This window comes from Anastrepha obliqua, unplaced genomic scaffold (genome assembly GCF_027943255.1).
Source record: "Anastrepha obliqua isolate idAnaObli1 unplaced genomic scaffold, idAnaObli1_1.0 ptg000152l, whole genome shotgun sequence".
In the NCBI taxonomy this organism is placed as follows: domain Eukaryota; kingdom Metazoa; phylum Arthropoda; class Insecta; order Diptera; family Tephritidae; genus Anastrepha; species Anastrepha obliqua.
Genome location: NW_026562244.1, coordinates 80,001 through 87,500, shown reverse-complemented (window position 1 = coordinate 87,500; position 7,500 = coordinate 80,001). Strand labels below are relative to the sequence as shown.

The window sequence follows — 7,500 nt, the reverse complement described above, 5'->3', positions numbered from 1 at the left end:
AACTCGAATTTAAGCCATATTAAACTGGTAATATTGTGATTTTATGCCTGGTTTTCCATACGTTAGTTTAAATAGAAAGTTATGGAATATAACCTTGGCATATTGGCACTAAAATATATAATAAAGACATTTCAAATCAAACTGAAATGTATTGAAATGAATTTTTCCCATACATTTTTGACAATGTGAGGTGTGCATGGCAAAAAACACTCACGGTGAAGGCATGTGATATAATATGAAAATATCAAAAGTTAACTAACCAATGATATTGAAGCATATAAATCGAATCATAACTATATGAAACTCGAATTTAAGCCATATTAAACTGGTAATATTGTGATTTTATGCCTGGTTTTCCATACGTTAGTTTAAATAAAGAGTTATGGAATATAACCTTGGCATATTGGCACTAAAATATATAATAAAGACATTTCAAATCAAACTGAAATGTATTGAAATGAATTTTTCCCATACATTTTTGACAATGTGAGGTGTGCATGGCAAAAAACACTCACGGTGAAGGCATGTGATATAATATGAAAATATCAAAAGTTAACTAACCAATGATATTGAAGCATATAAATCGAATCATAACTATATGAAACTCGAATTTGAGCCATATTAAACTGGTAATATTGTGATTTTATGCCTGGTTTTCCATACGTTAGTTTAAATAGAAAAAAATTCTCGAATATATATACATATATGAAGAATCTATATTCTATACTAACATTTTATGGAATATAACCTTGGCATATTGCCATTAAAATATATAATAAAGACATTTCAAGTCAAACTGAAATGTATTGAAATGAATTTTTCCCATACATTTTTGACAATGTGAGGTGTGCATGGCAAAAAACACTCACGGTGAAGGCATGTGAAATATAATATGAAAATATCAAAAGTTAACTAACCAATGATATTGAAGCATATAAATCGAATCATAACTATATGAAACTCGAATTTAAGCCATATTAAACTGTTAATATTGTGATTTTATGCCTGGTTTTCCATACGTTAGTTTAAATAAAGAGTTATGGAATATAACCTTGGCATATTGGCACTAAAATATATAATAAAGACATTTCAAATCAAACTGAAATGTATTGAAATGAATTTTTCCCATACATTTTTGACAATGTGAGGTGTGCATGGCAAAAAACACTCACGGTGAAGGCATGTGATATAATATGAAAATATCAAAAGTTAACTAACCAATGATATTGAAGCATATAAATCGAATCATAACTATATGAAACTCGAATTTGAGCCATATTAAACTGGTAATATTGTGATTTTATGCCTGGTTTTCCATACGTTAGTTTAAATAAAGAGTTATGGAATATAACCTTGGCATATTGGCACTAAAATATATAATAAAGACATTTCAAATCAAACTGAAATGTATTGAAATGAATTTTTCCCATACATTTTTGACAATGTGAGGTGTGCATGGCAAAAAACACTCACGGTGAAGGCATGTGATATAATATGAAAATATCAAAAGTTAACTAACCAATGATATTGAAGCATATAAATCGAATCATAACTATATGAAACTCGAATTTGAGCCATATTAAACTGGTAATATTATGATTTTATTCCTGGTTTTCCATACGTTAGTTTAAATAGAAAAAATTTTCGAATATATATACATATATGAAGAATCTATATTCTATACTAACATGTTATGGCATATTGGTGTTATTGTATTTTATTCCTGGTTTTCTATAGTTAGTTTAAATAGAAATAAATTTTTGAATTCAAAATTTTATATTCTATACTAGCATTACATAGAAATTATCCTCAACTGTTTGTTTCTTGTATAAATACAGGAAATTAAACAGATGATGAAGAGAAAAAAATAAGAAAAACAAAAATTTATAAGAAAAATTAAATTTTAAACAAAGGAAAAGAGGAGAAAATTTTTTCAATCATATATATTTATGATTAAAAAATAGAATTATGAAATTATTAATTTCAATTCAAAGAGAAAAATTATGTAATATATGAAATTATTACATTAAAAATGCATTTGAAAAAAAAGTAAAATGTTATTAAGAATGATAAATTATTTGAAAATTGGCAAATATTAAGAAGAAATATCGTTCTTATATTTTTATATAAAATATATAATATAGAGAACGAAAATTCTTTTTCATAAAAAACGGTTTTTGAATTTTGATAAGAAAAGCTAAAGGGGGGTCGCCCCTTTACTTTTTATATACACCGTAATTTATGAAATTTTCAAATATGAAAAACAAAGAAAAATATATAAATAAAAATATTATTCTGGTTGATCCTGCCAGTAGTTATATGCTTGTCTCAAAGATTAAGCCATGCATGTCTAAGTACAAACAAATTAAAAGTGAAACCGCAAAAGGCTCATTATATCAGTTATGGTTCCATAGATCGTTAACAGTTACTTGGATAACTGTGGTAATTCTAGAGCTAATACATGCAATATAAACACGGACCTTATGGAACGTGTGCTTTTATTAGACTAAAACCAAGCGATCATTTGATCGTTAAATTGGTTGAACTCTAGATAACTTGCAGATCGTATGGTCCCGTACCGACGACAGATCTTTCAAATGTCTGCCCTATCAACTTTTGATGGTAGTATCTAGGACTACCATGGTTGCAACGGGTAACGGGGAATCAGGGTTCGATTCCGGAGAGGGAGCCTGAGAAACGGCTACCACATCTAAGGAAGGCAGCAGGCGCGTAAATTACCCACTCCCAGTTCGGGGAGGTAGTGACGAAAAATAACAATACAGGACTCATATCCGAGGCCCTGTAATTGGAATGAGTACACTTTAAATCCTTTAACAAGGACCTATTGGAGGGCAAGTCTGGTGCCAGCAGCCGCGGTAATTCCAGCTCCAATAGCGTATATTAAAGTTGTTGCGGTTAAAACGTTCGTAGTTGAATTTGTGCTTCATACGGGTAGTACAACTATATATTGTGGTATGTACATTACCTTATGTATGTAAGCGTATTACCGGTGGAGTTCTTATATATAATTAATACAATGTATTTTTTATATATTCCTCCTATTTAAACCTACTTCAGTGCTCTTCATCGAGTGTTGTTGTGGGCCGGTACAATTACTTTGAACAAATTAGAGTGCTTAAAGCAGGCTCCAAATGCCTGAATATTTTGTGCATGGAATAATGAAATAAGACCTCTGTTCTACTTTCATTGGTTTTTAGATCAAGAGGTAATGATTAATAGAAGCAGTTTGGGGGCATTAGTATTACGACGCGAGAGGTGAAATTCTTGGACCGTCGTAAGACTAACTTAAGCGAAAGCATTTGCCAAAGATGTTTTCATTAATCAAGAACGAAAGTTAGAGGTTCGAAGGCGATCAGATACCGCCCTAGTTCTAACCATAAACGATGCCAGCTAGCAATTGGGTGTAGCTACTACTATGGCTCTCTCAGTCGCTTCCCGGGAAACCAAAGCTTTTGGGCTCCGGGGGAAGTATGGTTGCAAAGCTGAAACTTAAAGGAATTGACGGAAGGGCACCACCAGGAGTGGAGCCTGCGGCTTAATTTGACTCAACACGGGAAAACTTACCAGGTCCGAACATAAGCGTGTAAGACAGATTGATAGCTCTTTCTCGAATCTATGGGTGGTGGTGCATGGCCGTTCTTAGTTCGTGGAGTGATTTGTCTGGTTAATTCCGATAACGAACGAGACTCAAATATATTAAATAGATGCTTTCAGGATTATGATGTTGAAACTTATATAGCCTTCTTTCATGCGTACATCTTGAATGTACAAGTGTTTGAATGTGTTTATATAAGTGGAGTCGTACCTGTTGGTTTGTCCATATATAAGGACACTAGCTTCTTAAATGGACAAATTGCGTCTAGCAGTAACGAGATTGAGCAATAACAGGTCTGTGATGCCCTTAGATGTCCTGGGCTGCACGCGCGCTACAATGAAAGTATCAACGTGTATTTCCTAGACCGAGAGGTCCGGGTAAACCGCTGAACCACTTTCATGCTTGGGATTGTGAACTGAAACTGTTCACATGAACTTGGAATTCCCAGTAAGTGCGAGTTATTAACTCGCATTGATTAAGTCCCTGCCCTTTGTACATAACCGCCCGTCGCTACTACCGATTGAATTATTTAGTGAGGTCTCCGGACGTGATCACTGTGACGCCTCGTGTGTCACGGTTGTTTCGCAAAAGTTGACCGAACTTGATTATTTAGAGGAAGTAAAAGTCGTAACAAGGTTTCCGTAGGTGAACCTGCGGAAGGATCATTATTGTGTTCCATATCCGTAAGAAAAACAAACAAACAAACAAACAAACAAACAAACAGACAAGCAAACAAACGAACAAAAAGAAAAAAAAAAAAAAAAAAAAAAGAAAAAAAAAAAAAAATTTATATAATTATTTTGAATCCATAATTCTTTTTATTCTTTTTCATTCAATTTGTGATCCATCAATTATATCATATTAAATATAATATATGATGGTACATTTTGTAATGTTTTTTCTTATTTTTTTCTTTTAAAAACCTTTAAACATGAAAATAAAAAGTTGTACTTATTATTCATTTGATTGAATGATAAGTTAATTTGTTCACAATAACAAAAGTGGTATATATTTATTATATTATTATATATATACATAAAATGATTAAAAAAATACAAAATAATTGAATCATAATAAATACCACCACTGTATTATTGTTGAACTAAGACATTCGCAACTTAATAAAAATGTTTAGAGTTAAATATATTTGATATATATTATTGAAAGAAAATCAATTTATATATTATTAATATTATTTAATTTTACTCTTTCAATTAATATATGCAAAAAAAAATTGACATTTGTTATAAATAAAAATAAATAAAAAAATACTCTAAGCGGTGGATCACTTGGCTCATGGGTCGATGAAGAACGCAGCAAACTGTGCGTCATCGTGTGAACTGCAGGACACATGAACATCGACATTTTGAACGCATATCGCAGTCCATGCTGTTATGTACATTAAATTCAATTTTAAAGTACTGCTTGGACTACATATGGTTGAGGGTTAGACTATGCTAAATAAGTTGCTTATTCTTTTATAAAAATAATTGAATTTAAGCAAATGTGTATATTATTGGATTTTAAATAATTCATAATATTAATAGCAAAAAAAATAAAGATATATAAAGAATTTTATTTATTATATATTCTTTAAAAAAAAAATCCTCTCAATAAAATGAAATGATGAAAATATTGAATCTAAGTATTCTTTACAAAAAATTTCATATTATTTATATATATATATATAAAATAATAATTTATATATGTAATTAAAAGGAAGGAATGTCTAGCATAAAAATTAAATTTTTTATTCTAGGATTGCCTCATTTTACATTATTATTATTTTTATATATTTACAAAATATAAAAGGAGAAAAGAAAAATAGAGATGAAAAGATGATATAATTTTTTTATTAAATTGTGAGAAGATAAAAAAAGAATATTAAAACAACCTCAACTCATATGGGATTACCCCCTGAATTTAAGCATATTAATGAGGGGAGGGAAAAGAAACTAACAAGGATTTTCTTTGTAGCGGCGAGCGAAAAGAAAATAGTTCAGCACTAAGTCACTTTGTCTATATGTCAAATGTGAGATGCAGTGTATGGAATATCTTAATATCTAGTATGAGAAATTAACGATTTAAGTCCTTCTTAAATGAGGCCATTTACCCATAGAGGGTGCCAGGCCGTATAACGTTAATGATTACTAGAAAGATATTTCCAAAGAGTCGTGTTGCTTGATAGTGCAGCACTAAGTGGGTGGTAAACTCCATCTAAAACTAAATATAACCATGAGACCGATAGTAAACAAGTACCGTGAGGGAAAGTTGAAAAGAACTCTGAATAGAGAGTTAAATAGTACGTGAAACTGCTTAGAGGTTAAGCCCGATGAACCCTGAATATCCATTATGAAAAATTCATCATTAAATAATTAAAAAAATAATGTGCATTTTTTTTCATATAAGGACATTGTAATCTATTAACATAATAAAGTATTTATCAAAAGATCATTGGTGATATTAAGTTTATTTAAATTAATTTGCTTTTTAAGCATATTAACATAAAATAAATACTAATGATTTGATAAAGTGTTGATAGATTTTATTATATATAATGCTAAAATTCATTTTTTGAATTTTACAAAAAATTTAATATCTATGATATTAATATTTATTTGTATGCATTTATATGATTAACAATGCGAAAGATTCAGGATACCTTCGGGACCCGTCTTGAAACACGGACCAAGGAGTCTAACATATGTGCAAGTCATTGAGTTATATTAAACTTAATGGCATAATTAACTTAACTTAAATATAATGGGATTAATTTTTAGTCTATTTTTTAATAAATAGTCAATTAATTCAATCCCGGGGCGTTCCATATAGTTATGTATAATGATAATTTATATTATTTATACCTCTAACTGAGCGTACCTTGAGCATATATGCTGTGACCCGAAAGATGGTGAACTATACTTGATCAGGTTGAAGTCAGGGGAAACCCTGATGGAAGACCGAAACAGTTCTGACGTGCAAATCGATTGTCAGAATTGAGTATAGGGGCGAAAGACCAATCGAACCATCTAGTAGCTGGTTCCCTCCGAAGTTTCCCTCAGGATAGCTGGTGCATTTAAAAAATTATATAAAATAATCTTATCTGGTAAAGCGAATGATTAGAGGCCTTAGGGTCGAAACGATTTTAACCTATTCTCAAACTTTAAATGGGTAAGAACCTCACCTTTCTTGATATGAAGGTTGAGGTTATGATATAATGTGCCCAGTGGGCCACTTTTGGTAAGCAGAACTGGCGCTGTGGGATGAACCAAACGTAATGTTACGGTGCCTAAATTAACAACTCATGCAGATACCATGAAAGGCGTTGGTTGCTTAAAACAGCAGGACGGTGGACATGGAAGTCGTAATCGCTAAGGAGTGTGTAACAACTCACCTGCCGAAGCAACTAGCCCTTTAAAATGGATGGCGCTTAAGTTGTATACCTATACATTACCGCTAAAGTAGATGATTTATAAAACAATTTCGATTGATTTATAAATTTTGAAACTTTAGTGAGTAGGAGGGTACAATAGTGTGCTTAGAAGTGTTTGGCGTAAGCCTGCATGGAGCCGCTATTGGTACAGATCTTGGTGGTAGTAGCAAATAATCGAATGAGACCTTGGAGGACTGAAGTGGAGAAGGGTTTCGTGTGAACAGTGGTTGATCACGAGTTAGTCGGTCCTAAGTTCAAGGCGAAAGCCGAAAATTTTCAAGTTTTTAATAAAAAAAAATATTAATAAAAATATATTTAAAAATAATTAAATACTTGAATTATTTGAACGAAAGGGAATACGGTTCCAATTCCGTAACCTGTTGAGTATCCGTTTGTTATTAAAAATGGGCCTTGTGCTCATCCTGGCAACAGGAACGACCATAAAGAAGCC

At 31.5% G+C, this 7,500-nt stretch overlaps 2 non-coding genes and 1 pseudogene across 2 annotated transcripts in view; all 3 read left to right on the top strand.

The window, feature by feature from the left end:
- Positions 1 to 2,292: 2,292 nt before the first annotated feature.
- LOC129252137 (small subunit ribosomal RNA) lies at positions 2,293 to 4,284 on the top strand. Its single transcript, XR_008583277.1, has one exon. It is a non-coding gene; the product is annotated as a small subunit ribosomal RNA (ribosomal RNA).
- A 601-nt stretch (positions 4,285 to 4,885) lies between these two features.
- Positions 4,886 to 5,066, top strand: LOC129252124 (5.8S ribosomal RNA; annotated as a pseudogene).
- A 440-nt stretch (positions 5,067 to 5,506) lies between these two features.
- LOC129252144 (large subunit ribosomal RNA) overlaps positions 5,507 to 7,500 on the top strand; it is a 3,982-nt gene continuing 1,988 nt past the window's right edge. The window contains exon 1 of the ribosomal RNA XR_008583284.1: positions 5,507 to 7,500. This exon is cut by the window's right edge and continues 1,988 nt beyond it. This is a non-coding gene — a ribosomal RNA (large subunit ribosomal RNA).